Raw genomic sequence first — 19091 nt, forward strand, 5'->3', positions numbered from 1 at the left:
AAATTTGCATATGATACCAAGCTGGCAGGAATAGCCAACACCCTAGATCAGGTGTGTCCAAACTTGGGAACTTTAAGGTGTGGACTTCAACTCCCAGAATTCCCCAGCTAGCCATGCTGGCTGGGGAATTCTGGGAGTTGAAGTCCACAAGTCTTAAAGTCCCCAAGTTTGGACACCCCTGCCCTAAATGATAGGATCAAAATCCAGATGGATCTTTACAGACTTGAACACTGGGCCCTATCTAACAAAATGAGATTCAATGTAGACAAAAGTAGAGTCTTACATTTAGACAAGGAAAGCCAAAAGTACACATATACACTGGGTGAAATCAGGCTTAATAGCAGGAACTGTGAGAGGGACCTTGGAGTCTTAGTGGACAACCAGCTAAACAGGAGCCAGCAGTGTGCAGTGGCAGCCAAAAAAGCCAAAGCAATCCTAGGCTGCATTAACAGAGGGATACAATCAAGATCAAGGGAGGTACTAATACCACAAAGCCTTAGTAAGACCACACCTAGAATACAATACAATACAATACAATAATACAATACAATAGTAGAGTTGGAAGGGACTTGGAGGTCTTCTAGTCCAACCCCCTGCCTAGGCAGGAAACCCTATACCGTTCCAGACAAATGGCTATCCAACATCTTCTTAAAGACTTCCAGTGTTGGGGCATTCACAACTTCTGGAGGCAACTTCTGTTCCACTGATTAATTGAATTAATTGATTAACTGAATCCAGATTGATTCTGACTGATCAGACTGATTAACTGAATTAATTGATTAACTGAATCCAGTTTTCGTCACCACACTATAAAAAAGATGTTGACACTCTAGGAAAAAGTGCAAAGAAGAGCAACTAGGATGATTAGGGGACTGGAAATTAAAACATATGAAGAACGGGTACAGGAACTGGGCATGGCTAGTCTAGTGAAAAGAAGGACCAGGGGAGACAGGATAGCAGTCTTCCAATATTTGAGGGGCTGCCACAGAGAGGAGGGGGTCAAGCTATTCTCCAAAGCACCTGAAGGCCAGACAAGGAATAATGGATGGAAACTGATCAAGGAGAGATTCAACCTGGAAATAAGGAGAAATTTTCTGACAGGGAGAAAACAATCAACCAATGGAACAGAAGTTGCCTTCAGAAGTTGTGGGAGCGTCTTTCAAGAAGAGACTGGACTGCCATTTGACAGAAATAGTACAGGGTCTCCTACTAAGAGCGGGGAGGGGGGGTTGGACTAGATCAGTAGTTATCAATCAGTGGTCCACAAGAAAATTGTGGTGGTCCACAGAAAAATTATTTGCATTTTTATATTGCACTAAATACTATTTATCTTTTTAAAAAAGTCATATTACTGGTCTGCGGGATTTAAAATTATGAACATTTAGTGGTCACTGAGGTCCAAAAGGTTGGTGACCCCTGGACTAGATACCTACAAGGTCCCTTCCAACTCTGTTTATCTATCCATCTATCTATCTATCTATCTATCTATCTATCTATCTATCTATCTATCTATCTATCATCTATCTATCATCTATCTATCTATCTATCATCTATCATCTATCTATCTATCTATCATCTATCTATCTACCTATCTATCTATCATCTAAAATGTCAGAATGAAATTTAATGGAGAACTGCATAAAGAAAAGAAATTTTATTGGCATTCTGCAGAAAGTAAAACATATCTAATGCATGGTTATGAAATGGAGAATACTTGGCCTGGTAATAGAGTTTAGAAAATGTGTTCTGCTTTTCCCTCCAATGTTTGGGGAATTCTTCAGCCATTTTCCTTGCTTGCTTTAAATACTTCAGTGCTATGATGGTCAGAATCAGATAAATCTCTGGTTGCAGCTTTGAAGATGCCACCTCTGTTTGTACTGGCCTCTAAAAATGTCTGGAATGTGCAAGTATGTCTAATGTGCGAGCGTGTGCATCTGTGTTTTCCTTTATTTTCCTGCGACTAATGAGCTGCTGCAACACACTGGAATGCAAGTCTTTTGCAGTTCTAAATTAAGCCTACATTAATAAGGTATTATACTATAATTGAAAAAGTTCCATAGCTTGCAGATAGTAAATTGCAAGAGAGAGCAATTTAAAACTTGGGAAGATGACGTTCTTGAAATAACCAAAGGAATGCAAACTTGAAATAAGAGTTGGCAAAAGGAAGCCTGGCAAAAACAATGAGAAGGTAATCATAGATATTTTTCAAGGCTGCAACGTAGAGTTTCTATTTCAGTTGAATGGAAAATGTAATTGGAGGACAATTTTGAAAATAAAACAACTATTTAAAAGCAACACTCCTCCAAAATATAGAAGGGATGATATTGCTAATATAAAAGAAGGGATGATATAGCTAATATGGGTAGTTGCTTCTGGGAAGTCTCAGTCATCCAGATCACAGTTGCCCCAAAGGTGCTTTTTCAAGAGGCAACTGGACTTTCTTGTTATTTGCCTTTTTGTCACTCTTTGTTCTTGTGTTGTGTTAGTAGTGCCTTCTTTCTAAATTCTGTGACCTGTTCCAATACTTCCATTATTTTGTTCGGTTATAACTTTTTAACGTGTTTGTTTCCATGATTTGAATTCAAGTGGGAACGGTTCGCAATGCAATACACCATTAATAAATAGAAAAGAATAGAATAATAGTTGGAAGGGACCTTGGAGGTCTTCTAGTCCAACCCCCTGCTTAGGCAGGAAACCCTACATCACTTCAGACAAAATGGCTATCCAACATCTTCTTAAAGACTTCCAGTGTTGGGGCATTCACAACTCCTGGTGGCAAGTTGTTCCACTGATTCATTGTTCTAATTGTCAGGAAATTTCTCCTTAGTTCTAGGTTGCTTCTCTCCTTGATTAGTTTCCACCCAGTGCTTCTTGTCCTGCCCTCAGGTGCTTTGGAGAATCGCTTGACTCCCTCTCCTTTTTGGCAGCTTCTGAGATATTGGAACACTGCTATCATGTCTCCCCTAGTCACTTTTCACTAAACTAGACATACCCAGTTCCTGCAACTGTTCTTCATATGTTTTAGCCTCCAGCCCCCTAATCATCTTTGTTGCTCTTCTCTGCACTCTTTCTAGAATCTCCACATCTTTTTTACATCGTGGCAACCAAAACTGGATGCAGTATTCCAAGTGTGGCCTTACCAAGGCATTATAAACTGGTATTAACCCTTCACGTGATCTTGATTCTATCCCTCTGTTGATGCAGCCTAGAACTGTGTTGGCTTTTTTGGCAGCTGCTGCACACGGCTGGCTCATATTTAAATGGTTGTCCACTAGGACTCCAAGATCCCTTTCACAGTTACTACTGTTGAGCAAGGTACCACCTATAAATCTTCCTCCTGGAGCCTGGAATGTGACATTTTTTGCAGAGAGGATGATTCTGATAGATGAGGAAATAGTTTTCAGCCTGAAAGGCCAACTGTTATTTTTATCAAGCAAGAGAACCACATCTTTCTCTTTCTGACTGTATTCCACATTTTCATTATTTTTAGGAACTTGCTGGCTGAAAACCATAGAGTGGCTGCGTGGGTTGTCCTGGCTGGGGATGATAAGAGTATGTAGTGACAAATCTAGACATCTCAGTTGAAACAGCCTGATCTGAACAATATACCAAATTAAATGCTTGCCTTGTTCAGGAGTCACTTTACTTCCTATGACTAGATTACAGGTAGTCCTGCATTTACTATTGTTTGTTTTGTTTGTTTGTTTTTTATTGGATTTATATGCCGCCCTTCTCCCAAAGGACTCAGGGCGGCGTACAACATTAAAAAACACACATCCCAAAAGTTAAAAAGAAATTAAATACATATCCAAAAAAAACAAACCGAATTTATAAGACAATACATTTAAAAATGAGTTAAAATTAACAGGCCAGGCCGGCTTGCTGGAAAAGCCAACTTTTTAGATGCGCGTCGGAAGGACCGGAGGTCAGGGATTATGCGGAGCTCCGGGGGCAGCTCATTCCAGAGGGAAGGCGCTCCCACAGAGAAGGCTCTCCCCCTGGGGGTCACCAGCCGACACTGCCTGGCCGACGGCACCCTGAGGAGGCCAACTCTGTGGGATTGTACTGGACGGCGGGAGGCTACTGGTGGCAGTAGGTGGTCTCACAGGTACCCTGGGCCTAAGCCATGGAGCGCTTTAAAGGTCATAATTAATACCTTGAATCGCACCCGGAAAACAACCGGCAACCAGTGCAGGTCGCCTAAAAGGGGTGTAACATGGGAGCACCTAGGTACCCCCATGACAACCCGCGCGGCTGCATTCTGGACCAGCTGAAGCCTCCGGGTGCTCTTCAAGGGCAACCCCATGTAGAGAGCGTTGCAGTAGTCCAGGTGAGAAAGGACGAGGGCATGAGTGACTGTGCACAGAGCATCCCTATCATTCATTTAGTGAACGTTCAAAGTTGCAACCACCCTGAAAAAAGTGACTTATGGCCCTTTTTCACACTTTACGACCATTGCAGCATGATCATGTGATCAAAATTCAGATGCTTGGCAACTGATTCACATTTATGACAGTTGCAGTATTTTGATTTTCACTTATGATCTTCCGACAAGCAAAGTCAATGGGGAAGCCAGATTCACTCTTAACCAACTCATCCAATGCAGTGATTCACTGAACAACTGTGACAAGGAAGGTCATAAAATGAGGCAAAAGCCGACTGTCTCGCTTAGCAAAAGAACTTTTGGGCTCCATTGTGGTCATAATTTGAAGTCTACCTGTATACTTTATTAGCCAAGTATGATTAGACACACAAGCAATTTGGCTCCGGTACGTAAGCTCTCAAGTCTACATGCAAAGCAACAGTGTAATAATAATTATAATATCGAAGCACTAATCATAATAATGATGCGGATAACAGAAGGTAGTGGAACAGATGAGCAGGCTAAAAATAATGCAGCCATACTACATGGATAAGTACACTTAGACATAAGACAGTGCTGTGGGGATTAGGAATTCAGCAGAGTGATGTCACCAGAAAGTAGGGGGGGAAGGAACTATCTCTGGGTCTGCAAATTTCTGTATCCAGAAATCGGGGCTGCTAATACATTGCTCCATGCATTCACACATTTCTGGGAGTACAGAAACACCAATCCCAGTAACTGGATCAAAGACTCAAGCCCTACTATACAAACAAGAGGTCTGTGTGCCCCACTCTGGCCTTCCTTCCCATTCAAGGCCTCCTCCCGAAGGCCTCGCAAGGATCGGGCGGAGAGACAGGGGGATTACAGAAAAGGAAGAGAAATAAACTTAGCCGCCAGCAAAGCAAAAGCAGACTGCGTTTCTATGGCAACCCAATGCCGTGAGCTTTTCAAAGTGGGCAAGGGGGAGGCAGGCCTCGGCGCTGTAAATTATTTAAGCAGGACAGGCCTCCGTCCATTAAAGTTGGAGAGGAAGATTTAAAGCTAATCTTTATGCAGAGAGAGCTGCCACCGCCGCTTAATGGGGACAGAGGAGGTGGGGGGGAGGGGGCAGGGGAGAGCAGGCGCTGCCCAGCTAGAAACAAATAAGGAAAATGAGGCTGCTTAAGTCATCTCGGGATACAGAAAGCCGATTATAAAATCTTCCTTTCTTCCCTTATCAGCCAATCTTGCAAAGTGGAAAAAAATACTAATAATAATCCTGGAAGAAGCTCTTGCAATCTATGGCCAAGAAAGCTGAACAGGTGTGTCGATGGTTCGAACGGTTTATACAGGTAGTCCTCGACTTATGACCACAACTGAGAGCAGAATTTCCATTGTTAAGTGAGGGAGTTGTTAAGTGTTGTTCTTAGTTGCAAAGTCGTGTCCGATCCATCGCGACCCCATGGGCAACGTTCCTCCAGGCCTGTCTGTCCTCTACCATCCTCTGGAGTCCATTTAAGCTCACGCCTTCTGCTTTGGTGACTCCATCCATCCACCTCATTCTCTGTCGTCCCCTTCTTCTTTTGCCCTCAGTCTTTCCCCGCATTCGGCTCTTCTCCAGTGAGTACTTCCTTCTCATTTGGTGGCCAAAGTATTTGAGTTTCCTCTTCAGGATCTGGCATTCTAAAGAGCAGTCAGGGTGGATCTCCTCTAGGACTGACCGGTTTGATCGCCTTGCGGTCCAAGGGACCTCGCATGAGTCTTCTCCAGCAAAGGCCTCCATACTTTGGTGCTCAGCCTTCCTTATGGTCCAACTTTCACAGCCATACATTGCAACTGGGAAAAACATAGCCTTGACTGTACGCGCTTTTATTGGCAGAATCGCACCCAATTTTATGACCATTTCCCCCCCCCCATGGCTTGCCGTTGTTAATAACATGGTTGTTAAGCAAATATGGCTCCCCTCCCCACCAGTGACGTGCGGTGACGTTTATGACTGGTGAGGCTGGTGACGTCATCAAACCACGTGGTTGTTCCGATCGCACGGGCGCAGCCCAAACGGAGAAGTTTCTTCAGCTCCAGCCTCAATCAGCGCAGCCGCGGTCCCCTTCATCTTGCCTCAGGAAGGAGGGGAATGGGACCACGTGTGCAGGGGAAGGGGATAGCGGCTCTGCTAATCTGAGGCTGTGCGTTGAGGAGCCGCCTGCACACATAGTCCCATTCCCCTTGCAAGGATCCCGGGCTCGCCCGATGTAAAAAATGCCTAGGTACCGTGTTTCCCCGAAAATACAACCTGTCCCGCACTCACTGACCTAGCGTTATCCTGAAAGCGCCAAGTTACAGGAGCCGGGGGTGGGGGGAGCGCTCACGTTGCTTGCCGCCTTCGGTATACCGCTAGGTTGGGGAGTGGCGTTCTGTCCGGCCAGAGGGAAGAGTTGCCAGGCGGCTGCTCTCTTGTGAACTGGCTCCCGAAGAGCCGGGCACAGCCTCAGGGGCGAAGCAGCCATGAGGTAACTATGCTCACGAGCAGCCGCCCGGCAAATCCCCTCTCCATCCGGGAAGAGCGCCATTCACTGACCTGAGCAGCCGCCCGCCAAATCCCCTCTCCAGCTGGGAAAAGCGCCATTCACTGACCTGAGCAGCCGCCCGCCAAATCCCCTCTCCAGCCGGGAAAAGCGCCATTCACTGACCTGAGCAGCCGCCTGCCAAATCCCCTCTCCAGCCGGGAAAAGCGCCATTCACTGACCTGAGCAGCCGCCCGCCAAATCCCCTCTCCAGCCGGGAAAAGCGCCATTCACTGACCTGAGCAGTCGCCCGCCAAATCCCCTCTCCAGCCGGGAAAAGCGCCATTCACCAAGCCCTTGCGCAGCTCTCCCAGGCCACCGCCGCTGGCTGCTGCTGCCCGCCGCCGCCCGCTGCTGTCCCGCTCCGCTCCGTACATAACATCCAAACTCCAAAACTTCCAGCATCGGCCGCTCTAGGAGTGCTCTCTATGGTGGGCCGGCTGCCGGACAGAGAGTTTTCCGGACAGAGTCTTCCAGCAGCCGGCCCACCATAGAGAGCACTCCTAGAGCGGGCGATGCTGGAAGTTTTGGAGTTTGGAAGTTATGCGCGGAGCGGGGCAGCGGCGGGCGGCGGGCGGTGGCCTGGGAGAGCTGCGCAAGTGCTTGGTGAATGGTGCTTTTCCCGGCTGGAGAGGGGATTTGCGGGGCGGCTGCTCAGGTCAGTGAATGGCGCTTTTCCCGGCTGGAGAGGGGATTTGCCGGGCGGCTGCTCGTGAGCATAGTTACCTCATGGCTGCTTCGCCCCTGAGGCTGTGCCCGGCTCTTCGGGAGCCAGTTCACAAGAGAGCAGCCGCCCGGCAACTCTCCCCTCTGGCCGGACAGAACGCCACTCCCCAACCTAGCGGTATACCGAAGGCGGCAAGCAACGTGAGCGCTCCCTCCACCCCCGGCTCCTGTAACTTGGCGCTTTCGGGATAACGCTAGGTCAGTGAGTGCGGGACAGGTTGTATTTTCGGGGAAACACGGTACCTAGGCATTTTTTACATCGGGCGAGCCCGGGATCCTTGCAAGGGGAATGGGACCACGTGTGCAGGCGGCTCCTCAGCGCACAGCCTCAGATTAGCAGAGCCGCGATCCCCTTCCCCTGCACACGTGGTCCCATTCCCCTCCTTCCTGAGCCAACATGAAGGGGACCGCGGCTGCGCTGATTGAGGCTGGAGCTGAGGAGCCTCCTGCACACGTCCCATTCCCCTTGCAAGGATCCTGGGCTCGCCCGATGTAAAAAATGGCGAGATCGGCACACTTGGGGCTGCTGCTGAGATGTCCAGGGAGGCTAAACCAAGCCGCGCGCCTCTCCCAGCCACTTTCACGGCTTCCTGGAGTAATTCTTTTTTATTTTCATGATGAGAGTGGTGAGGCTCCGCCTCCCCTGCCTCCCCTGACTGCACGTCACTGCTCCCCACTGACTATGTTTGTCAGAAGCTGGCTGGGAAAGTTGCAAATAGCAACAGCACTTAGACTTATATATACCATTTTACAGTGCTTTACAGCCCTCTCTAAGCGGTTTACAGAGTCAGCATATTGCCCCTAGCAATCTGGGTCCTCCTTTTACCCACCTCGGAAGGATGGAAAGCTGAGTCAACCTTGAGCCAGTGAGATTCGAACTCCCAAATTGCAGGCAGCCGGCAGTCAGCAACTGCAGTACTGCACTCTAACCACTGCTCATTCATGGCGATTAATGACCCCAGGATACTGCAGTTGTCCATAAATACGTACATGCCAATTGCTAACCGCCTAAATTTTGATCATGGGTAGACTGAGATAGTTGTGAGTACTGGCTGGAAGTCACTTTTCCCAGTGTTATTGTAACTTCAAATGGTCGCTAAACAGAAGGCTTTAATTTGAAATTATGCATCTTTTTAACAACAGGCTCAAGGCTAGCTTTTCTTGTATCCATGCCACATGGAGATTCTTTGCTAACTCTCTTTTGGATACCTTATAGCCAAAAGGTCAGAAGCAGAAGCAGAGGTCAAGGGTCAGCTCCCTCTCATCAAAAATATTGTTTTATGCAAGCCTGGTTCTCATAACTTTTCAGCCTTAGCAATTTAAGATTATGGATGGCTAGGGAATTCTAGGAGTTGGAAATTCCACAAGTCTTAAAGTTGCCAAGGTTGGAGACCCTCGCTTTAGACCCTTTCTTGCAAGCCAACAGAGTGATCTGCATCTTGCCATTTTGGAGGCATCTACAATGTCCTTAGCATATTAGAAAGGTAAGAGATCACACTGTGGTCTGTTCAAAAACTGTTGAAAGAAGCAAAATGAACTGCGCTGAAGAGCATGCTTCTATCCTCAGATTTACGTCTGGGGTGCAGAGGCCTTTTTTTTTTTTTTTTTTTGAAAAATAAAGAACAAACTAGAAAATGGGGTAAATTCCAAAGAGGTTAATAAGGATAAAAAATTGCTTAAGTTCACAACTTTACTTTAGGAAGAACATTCTGTTCTGACCTAGGCTTCCCCAAAAAGCACGAGGCAGATTCCCGACAAAACCTCTTTTATTAAATGAATGTGAATTCCTCTCATTCAAATTCAGCAAGGCCTGGCAAACAGTCTTCCAAAGGAATACTAATGACTACAGACCTTATCTATCTTGGAAATCTGCCCTGTAAATATTTTCCAAATGAGGTGCTGTGCAAGGAAAGACTAGGCACAGAGTTTCTGAGATTCACTGGACAGAGCTTCACACTCCTGAAAAGAATCTAATGATCGAATGAACGAATGGTTTCCTGCAAAAGCCCAATCCTCTTTCGTTCCTCTTTTATTTCCTATGGGAAGAGCCAATCACCTTCCGTCTGTGACTTTACTTCCAAGTCTACCCTGATTTCTGAGTTGTTCTTTTCTTCTGGCAGCTCTGCGCATGCGCACACTGGGAACAGGCTCCAGCTGTTCCTCTGCCTCACGGCTGTCTAGCTCCATAAGCACCTGATCACTGCCAGACAGCCTCGGCCCCATCTCTGCCTCTGACGCAGAGTCCTCGTCCAAGCCTTCTCCAGCCTCCAGGACTGGCCCATGCTCCTCCCCTAGCTCCTTCCTGGCTGCTAGTGGGCCACAATGCATTCAAGAGCAAGAAAAATGATTAAATAAAATCCAAATGACAGCTTTGTGAAACAGAGTAACAGAGTTGGTAGGGACCTTAGAGGTCTTCTAGTCCAATCCCCTCCTCAGGCAGGAAGCCCTATACCATTCCAGACAAATAGTTGTTCAATCTCTTCTTAAAAACCTCCAGTGTGGTGGAGCACCCATAACATCTGGAAGTAAACCTTTCCATTGATTACTTGTTCTGTCAGGAAATTTCCCCTTAGTTCTAAGTTGGTTCTCTCCTTGATTAGTTTCCACCCATTGCTTCTGTACTGCCTTTTATAACAAAGGACTTTACTACGGTCATTACAGTAGCCAGGAAAAATATGAAAGAAAGTTGAATGAGGTGGTGTCAGGGTATTAATTTATTAGACATATTTCTAGATTGCTGAAATAAAATGATTCTCAGCAACTCGCACAGAATATTATTTTTTTTAGAAAACACAGCCAATGTAAAATCTTACAAAAAGGAAAAACAGAATGGCAGCATCATAATAGAAAGAAAGAAAAGACGGGAACATCAATTCAAATCAGGGAAAAACAGCAAAACAGTTCAATCTTCATACAAGTTGGCGCTGATCCACTGACAATATACGAGTGTATTAAATAGTTGACATAAATTAGCCACAATGAATTTTCAGCCAATAGATCTGTAGGAAGTTAGCACCCACCCCTCTCCTAGAAAAATGAAATATTTTAGGAAATATTAAAAGGGCAGAATATTTTTCCTAAAAAGGAGGCAGAAACTCAGCCGCCCTCCCACACACACACACCTTTGTCAATGGGCCATTAAGGCCTGAGGCAGTCTATTCTACATAACAAAGATCTACCTCCTTCAGGCAGAGAGCCATAATAGGAATCCCAAAGCCCTTTTATTACATCATCACCCAGCAAGAGTCAACCAAGCTTGGGACTCAGGACAGCCTACGGAGTTGCCCCTGCATGGCCCCGTGGGAGTCTGACAACCAATCAGAATACAAGCTCAAATTCAAAAGCCCAGAGAGGGCTGAGGCACTCTCAGCATCTCTTCCCTTTTTTTCTTCTTTACCCAACATTTTCAAGGCATGTGATCCTGTCCACCATTAAACCATCTTTCCAAGCAGCCACCATGTTTCCAGTGTCTTTCTCCCCACTTGGAACTGAACCAAGGTGGATATTTCTTCCAACAGATTAATACCTCATTTTGAAAGAAAGACGTTGGAATCTTGGCTAGAGCTGAATTAAAAACCTCAGAGATATGAGAACAAGTTGTGATTCCAAGGCAAAATGAAAAAAGAGAACTGTGGTTATCATTACCATCAAATACCTACTGGCAATTTTTTCCAGCTGCTCAATCAAACGTTGGCTCACATTTAGCCAAGATGGATGGATCTCCATCTCCACAAAACTTGCTAGACCGAGAGGAGATCTGTTTTGGATTGAAAAAAAATGTTTCCATTTCTTTCATAAGGGCAACCTGAAAACAGCCATGAAGGCTGCTTTCTCAGAGAGCCTAAAATTATCTAACCGCACCGCTGGATGTGGAATTAATGATCCATCTATTTGAGCATAAACAGAAATGGCTCTGTGAAGCACCACCCTTAATGGAAAGTAATATTTTCAAATTAAATACAGTACATCCATTTATCTTCTGGACAGGCATCCCAAATACAAGGTCCTTTCAATAGGGATCATCCATCTCTGGGTAGAATGGAACTCACTGAGAAGATGAGGAGGCAAAGATTTACAGGAGGAGGAAAATCTTTTTTTTTTTTCCCTAAAAATAAGACCTCCCCGGATAATAAGGCCAATTGGGCTTTTGAACGCATGCGCTAAAATAAGCCCTCCCCGAAAATATTGCCACACAGCAACAGCCATGAGGTGACCACACTCGCCGCCTCCTGGACCCCCCAAAATAATAAGACCTCCCCGAAAATAAGGCCAAGCACTTATTTCAGAGGTCAAAAGAAAAGAAGACCTTGTCTTATTTTGGGGGAAACACAGTAAGAATGTTTTCCTCTCTTAGCATCACTAGTCCACAGAAGGCAGTTTCCTTGGAAAAACCAACTGGCAAGATTAAGCTGGTTTTAGAAGTCAATCCCATATTCTAATCAGCAGCAAATCTCTATCTTCCCCTCACCCATTCATCTGCCCTAATCATCCAAGCTCAGAGTGCATAGTTCAATTTATTTGTTTTTTTTAAAAGGAGGCAACAGCAAAAAAAAGCACGTTTCTGGACTTACTGTAATAATACAATACAATAGTAGAGTTGGAAGGGACCTTGGAGGTCTTCTAGTCCAACCCCCTGCCTAGGCAGGAAACCTGACAGCATCCTTTACTTTTTCATCAATACTATATTAGCACTCACAGTTCTAGACTACATAAACAGAGGAATAGAATCAAGATCATGTGAAATGTTAATATTACTTTGTAAGGCCTTGGTAAGGCCACACTTGGAATGCTGCATCCAGTTTTGGTCGCCACGATGTAGAAAAGATGTGGAGACTCTAGAAAGAGTGCAGAGAAGAGCAACAAAGAGGATTAGGGGACTGGAGGCTAAAACATATGAAGAATGCAGGGACTGGGTATGTCTAGTTTAATGGGGAAAAAAGGACTAAGGGAGACATGATAGCAGTGTTCCAATATCTCAGGGGCTGCCACAAAGAAGAGTGAGTCAAGCTATTCTCCAAAGCACCTAAAGGCAGGACAAGATGAAGATTAATCAAGGAAAGAAGCAACCATGAATTAAGGAGAAATGTCCTGACAGTTAATCAGTGGAACAACTTGCCTCCAGAAGTTGTGAATGCTCCAACACTGGAAGTTTTTAAGAAGAGATTAGACAACCATTTGTCTGAACTGATATAGGATTTCCTGCCTAAGCAAGGGGTTGGACTAGAAGACCTCCAAGGTCCCTTCCACTCTTCTCTTCTCCAACTGTGTGTGATTTCACATATTCTGGGAACTCAGCCACTGTGAGATGGAATCTCTAGTTTATAGCTTACTACTATAAAACAAACCATCTCTGGTTTACTCATAAGCCATGGATCGAAATGAATCAAATCTCTTTATTACGGTTTTTGGCCAGCCTTTACAATTAAATTAAAAAAATATCTGTAAAAGAAGGAATGGTTAATACAACAATTAGTTGTTAGGGAAGGGAAAAAAACGTAATGGGGCAATAAAACAGCATGTCTAATTAAAATTTTTATGCAGTTGTGGGGCTTGGTGGAAAAAAAAATTGGCTGATTGGTGTGTAAATGTAGGATTAGTGTCCCTTAAAAAACAGACCATGGAGAAATATCCACACAGCTGTGGCCTTGAGGCATTATTAAATAGAACATCCAATAGCTGAAGGAGGATTTATTTCACATTTTCTTTTACAACGTGAAAAAGAATTATATTAAATTACAAGCATAGGTAGTCCTCGACTTACCTCAGTTCGCTTAGTGCAGGGGTGTCCAAACTTGGCCACTTTAAGACTTGTGGACTTCAACTCCCAGAATTCTGGGAGTTGAAGTCCACAAGTCTTAAAGTGGCCAAGTTTGGACACCCCTGGCTTAGTGAGTGTCCGATGTTACAACGGCCCTGGAAAAAGTGACTTGTGGCCATTTTTCACACTTACGACTGTTGCAGCATCCCCATGGTCACGTGATTTACATTTGGATGCTTGCCAACTGATTCGCATTTATGATGGTTGCAGTGTCCCAGGGTCATGTGATCACCTTCTGTGATTTTCTGACAAGCAAAGTCATTGGGGAAGCCAGATTCACTTAACATCCGTGTTACTAATTTAACAACTGCAGTGATTCACTTAACAAATGTGGCAAGAAAAATGGTAAAATGGGGCAACACTCACTTAACAAATTTCTCAACATAAAGTTTGGGCTCAATTGTGGTCATAAGTTGAGGACTACCAAGGTATCCTTGATTCCTATCTGAATGCCTCTTCTGAATGTGCTCCTGAAAGCAAGGATATAAATCCAAAGCACTAACTCTGTGATGACGAACCAATGGCACATGTGCCAAAGGTGGCATGCAGAGCCCTCTCTGCACGCATGCCAGCCGTCACCCCAGCCCAGCTCCACCACACATGTGCTGGCCAGTATTTTTCAGAATATAAGACACACCGGAGTATAAGACGCACCAAGATTTTGAAGAAGCAAATTAACTTGACTTTTTCCCTTCTACCCCTATGGACAATTGCCTCCCTTGCCAAAACTTGGATTTCCATCAATTTTCTTTATATCATGACTATGGCTCTCTCATTAACATCCTGCTTTAATCGGCTCCAATACCATCTTGAGCGTCTCCTTAGATAAATCTAGCTAGTTGGCTAGCCCACCAACTTACCCTTTCCATCTAGGGTAAGGACAATTTCACGACAAACTATGATTCCATCTTCAGCACTTGAAATAATCTTGCCCCGTGATATAACTGTATGATTTTTGTATGATTCTCACGTACACAAGGTCTGACCTACTGCCACTGCGAGAGTCCCCCCTCTCGCAGGTATGGCCTCCTGCCCTTTCGAGGGCCCACCTTGAGGACGGGTTCATTAACCCAGAGAGGTGGCGGAAGCGCACATTGAGGGGTTTTTTAATTAATAGCTTTTTAAAAATTATAAGGGGTTCCAGGGATGGGGGGGGGGGAACAGGTCAGGAGGGATGGGAGAGCCAGGCATCTAGGTGTGGTCGAAGGAGGAGGGAGCGGAGTGGGGGAGGAGAGGGAAGATAGCATTCCTGTGCAGGGCTCTTTGATACCAACGGTCGTGGGGAGGGGCAGGTGCGAGGACAGATCAAGAGCGCGTAGTCGGTTGGGAGACCGGGGTTTTTGGTCATTCCCGGTCGTTTGTACCAACCCCTGCATACTAGGTGGTCAGGATCTACAGACCCAAGGCCTGAGACTGCTGTTATGCAACGCGAGGTCCGTTGTCAATAAGGCCCCCCTCATCCACGATCTAATTTTGGAGGGGGAGCCGGACCTCGCAGGAATAACCGAGACCTGGTTGGGCCACGAGGGAGGTCTACCCCTCGTGGAAATGTGCCCGCCAGGTTATCGAGCATTTCACCAGCCTCGGGCCCAGGGAAGGGGCGGCGGGGTAGCAGTGATTATCCGGGAAGACTTAGAGCCGAGAGAGTTCACCGTGCCACAGACATCCGGGTGTGAGTCCCTTGTCGTGAGATGGGGCCCAGGGAGGCAGTTGGGCCTGCTGATAGTATACCTGGCTCCTCGCTATACGTCAGCGGCCCTGCCTGAACTCCTCGAGCTGATCTCATCGGTGGCGGTTGAGACCCCCAAACTTTTAGTGATGGGGGATTTTAATCTGCCGTCGATGGGAGAAGCGTCTGAGGGGGTTCGGGAGTTCATGGCTTCCATGACAGCCATGGACCTGACCCAGTTAATTCAGGGCCCTACTCACGAGGGAGGCCACACGCTGGACCTTGTCTTTGTCTCTGGCCAGTGGATGAGTGATCTGGGAATAGGGGATCCTACCATTATTCCCCTGTCATGGTCGGATCACTCACTTCTCCGGCTGGACTTCCCTGGTGCTACCCCCCGCCGCGAGGAGGCGGAACTGGAAGGTATTAGATGGTTCCGCCCCAAGCGCCTGATGGAACCAGATAGGTTCCAGACGGAGCTTGGGCCACCTCCTGTGGACCTGACCCGCCCCCGAGTGGAGGACCTGGTAGACGCATGGAATAGTGCGACTACCGGGGCCCTAGACCGGGTGGCGCCTTTGCGGCCTCTCCCGCGGCGACGAACCACCCTGGCCCCTTGGTTTACCGAGGAGCTAAGGGTGATGAAACGCCACAAGAGACGCCTAGAGAGTCGTTGGAGATCCTCCCGTTCCGAATTCGACCGAGCACAGGCACGAGCCTATTTGAGGACGTACCTCGTGGCATTAAGAGCGGCCAAACGTCAACATTGCGCCGCTCTTATTGCGTCCGCAGATAACCGCCCTGCCGCCCTGTTTCGGGTGACTCGCTCCCTCTTGTTTGAGAGACCGCGGGAAGCCCCTTTACAGGGCAGAGCAGAGGAGTTTGGGAAATATCTACAGGACAAAGTCGCTCAAATCCGGATGGGATGGGCCCCTTTCAGTAGTTCAGTAGAGACGCCCGTGGCGAGTCTTGAGGGACCGCTTTGGGAGGAGTTTGACTCGGTTGCCATCGAGGATTTGGACAGGTTGCGTGGACGTCTGCGACCCACCACATGTTTATTGGACCCGTGTCCCTCCTGGCTTGTACTGGCATCCTGGGAGGTTACGCGCGACTGGCTCCTGGGCCTAGTGAACGCCTCGTTGGGTGAGGGGTCTCTACCGGCCGCCTTGAAAGAGGCGGTGGTGAGGCCCCTGCTCAAGAAGCCTTCCCTGGACCCAACGGACCTAGTCAATTATCGTCCAGTCTCCAACCTTCCTTTCTTAGCGAAGGTTGTAGAGAGTGTGGTGGTACAGCAGTTCCCACGTCACCTGGAGGAAAATGATTATCTAGACCCGCGCCAGTCCGGCTTCCGTCCCGGGCACAGCACCGAGACGGCCTTGGTCGCATTGGTTGATGATCTCTGGAGGGCCAGAGATAGGGGTTGTTCCTCTATCCTGGTCCTATTAGATCTCTCGGCGGCGTTCGATACCATCGACCATGGTATCCTGTTGCACCGGCTAGAGGGGTTGGGAGTCAGGGGCACCGTTTTACGGTGGTTTGGCTCCTACCTCTCTGACCGGATGCAACGTGTGTTGGCAGGGGAACAGAGATCGACCCGGAGGCCACTCACATGTGGAGTGCCACAGGGATCGGTGCTCTCGCCTCTCCTGTTCAACACATACATGAAACCGCTGGGCGAGATCATCCGTGGTTTTGGGGTGGGATATCATCTGTATGCTGATGATACTCAGCTATACATTTCCACCCCGAACCACCCCAATGAGGCCGTCGAAATGATGTCCTGGTGTTTGGAGGCCGTACGGGTCTGGATGGATGGCAACCGACTAAAACTCAACCCTTCCAAGACGGAGTGGCTGTGGCTTCCGGCCTCCCGGTTCAACCAGGTGCTTCCATCTCTGGCCATTGGTGGCGTGCAACTAGCCCCCATGGAACAGGTGCGCAATTTGGGCGTCCTCCTAGATGCCCGGCTGTCCATGGATGACCATGTAACAGCCGTGGCAAGGGGGGAGTTCCATCAGGTCCGCCTGATGCGCCAATTGCGCCCCTTATTGGACCGGGATGCCCTACGCACAGTCACCCATGCGCTAGTGACGTCTCGCCTGGACTACTGCAATGCTCTCTACATGGGGCTTCCCTTGAGATGCACTCGGAGACTGCAGTTGGTCCAGAACGCGGCCGCGCGGGTGATTATGGGTAGGACTAGATACTCCCCTGTAACACCTCTCCTGCGCGAGCTGCACTGGCTTCCTGTGGTCTACCGAGTGCGTTTCAAGGTTTTGATTATGATCTTTAAAGCGCTTCATGGCACAGGGCCTAGTTACATGCAGGATCGCATCCTGCCCCACACATCCCTACGACCAATTCGCTCACACAGAGAGGGACTTCTCCGGGTGCCATCCGCCAAACAGTGTCGGGGGGCGACACCCAGGAGCAGAGCCTTCTCTGTGATGGGCCCAGCCCTGTGGAATGACCTCCCCCGTGACATCAGGATTACTTCCGATCTCCGCTCCTTCCGTGTACAGCTGAAGACCCACCTCTTTCAATTATCTGGCCTGGCTCAACCGTAATTTTTCTCACTCCTCCTGACTGTCTTTTTAAATTTTAAATTTTAATTGTACATTGGGTCTTTTACAATTGGGGTATTTTAATGGGGATTTTAACTGTCTAAATGTTGTAATTGGTTACCTCCTCCGTGCATGTGTGTCTCTGTATTTTTGTATGTTTATGTGTTTGTACACATGTTTCTATGTTCTATATGCCCATTGTACGCCGCCCCGAGTCCTGCCTGGAAAGGGAGCGGCTAATAAATTCAAATTTATTATTATTAATTTATTAAAAAAGAAATTGTTTGCACTCTGCAGACCTCTCAAAACCATTTTTTGCAAACAAGGGGCCCGTTTTTTTTAAACAAAGGGCATGCATAGCCTTTAGGAGGCTTGTAGAATGCTCCTGGGGGGTGCAGGCCCCAAAAACGAGCCAAAAACAACCCCTTTTTCGCTCATTTCTGCCCTCCCCAGCCCCCAGGAGCTCTCTAAAAGCCCCCATAAGGCTATGCACGGCCATTTTGGTGAAGGGGGCGGGGTTTCGGGAGGCCAAAAATGCTGTATTCAGTGTATGAGACGCACCCAGATTTTCAGCCTCTTTTTTGAGGGGAAAAGGTGCGTCTTATACTCCGAAAAATAAGGTAGTCTTCGGGTCTCTGCCCTGCATGCACAGAAGGGGGGGACGTTCACATTGCATTTTGGTGCCTCTCACAGCACCCCCGCGCCCCCTTTCAGCTTCCAGGTTGGTGCAGCAGGCCTTCCCAAAACTGTTTTGGGCCTGAAAAGCCTCCTGTACCAACCTGGAGGCCAAAATTGGGTGAGGGGGGGGGGCGTATGCATGGGGGCGAGGGTCATGTGTGCATGCACAGGGGCATGGCATGCATGGGGGCATGCAAATTGCATTATCGGCACGGGCATGGGTTGTTGCACACACTTTCGGCACGTGACGACAAAAAGGTTAGCCCTCACCGCACTAAAACCTGCATACATGCAACTAGCAGAATCTCCTCTGAGGTGGACCAAAATGAAGACCAGAGGAAATCACAAAATCACATGAGAACTGAATCAACTAAAGACCTAGCAACTGGCTTCATATATACACGGCCTGGTTAGGTGGAATGTAGGTTTTGCTTTTTTAAACGATCCAATCCATTAGTTAATGCATTTACTTGGCTGCTGTGGTTTCATCCACAAACCTGGATGATTCACAATCACAAAAAAACTACTAAACCATGAGATGTGACTACAGCAGGGGTGGGTTCCTGCCAGTTCTAACCTCTTCTATAGAAGAGGTTTCACAAATCTACAGTGCCATTTAGAACCGGTTCCAGCTCCCTCCCCTCCGCCCGTCCGCACATCATCAAGATGAAGAGCGAGAGGAGGAATTCTGGGAGTTGAAGTCCACACGTCTTAAAGCTGTCAAGTTTGA

General features: G+C 47.4%; 1 protein-coding gene and 1 long non-coding RNA gene across 8 annotated transcripts in view; both read right to left on the reverse strand.

Annotated features, from left to right (window-relative positions):
* The window catches only part of LOC309388215, a 175014-nt gene that overhangs the window by 69969 nt on the left and 85954 nt on the right, over positions 1-19091 (reverse strand). The gene's annotated exons all lie outside the window — the stretch shown is intronic.
* Positions 1-19091, reverse strand: part of CUEDC1 (CUE domain containing 1) — a 108242-nt gene that overhangs the window by 69969 nt on the left and 19182 nt on the right. The window contains exon 1 of one of the 7 annotated variants that reach the window (XM_081945343.1): positions 9484-9670. The exons of 5 other annotated variants lie outside the window; for them this stretch is intronic. The gene's annotated coding sequence lies outside the window, so the exon portion shown is untranslated. Of the gene's footprint in view, positions 1-8462; positions 8479-9483; positions 9671-19091 lie in introns of those variants that run through there. One more of the 7 variants, XM_081945346.1, reaches the window with a different exon arrangement.

This window comes from Natrix helvetica, assembly GCF_964273705.1.
Source record: "Natrix helvetica genome assembly, chromosome: 2".
Taxonomy (NCBI): domain Eukaryota; kingdom Metazoa; phylum Chordata; class Lepidosauria; order Squamata; family Natricidae; genus Natrix; species Natrix helvetica.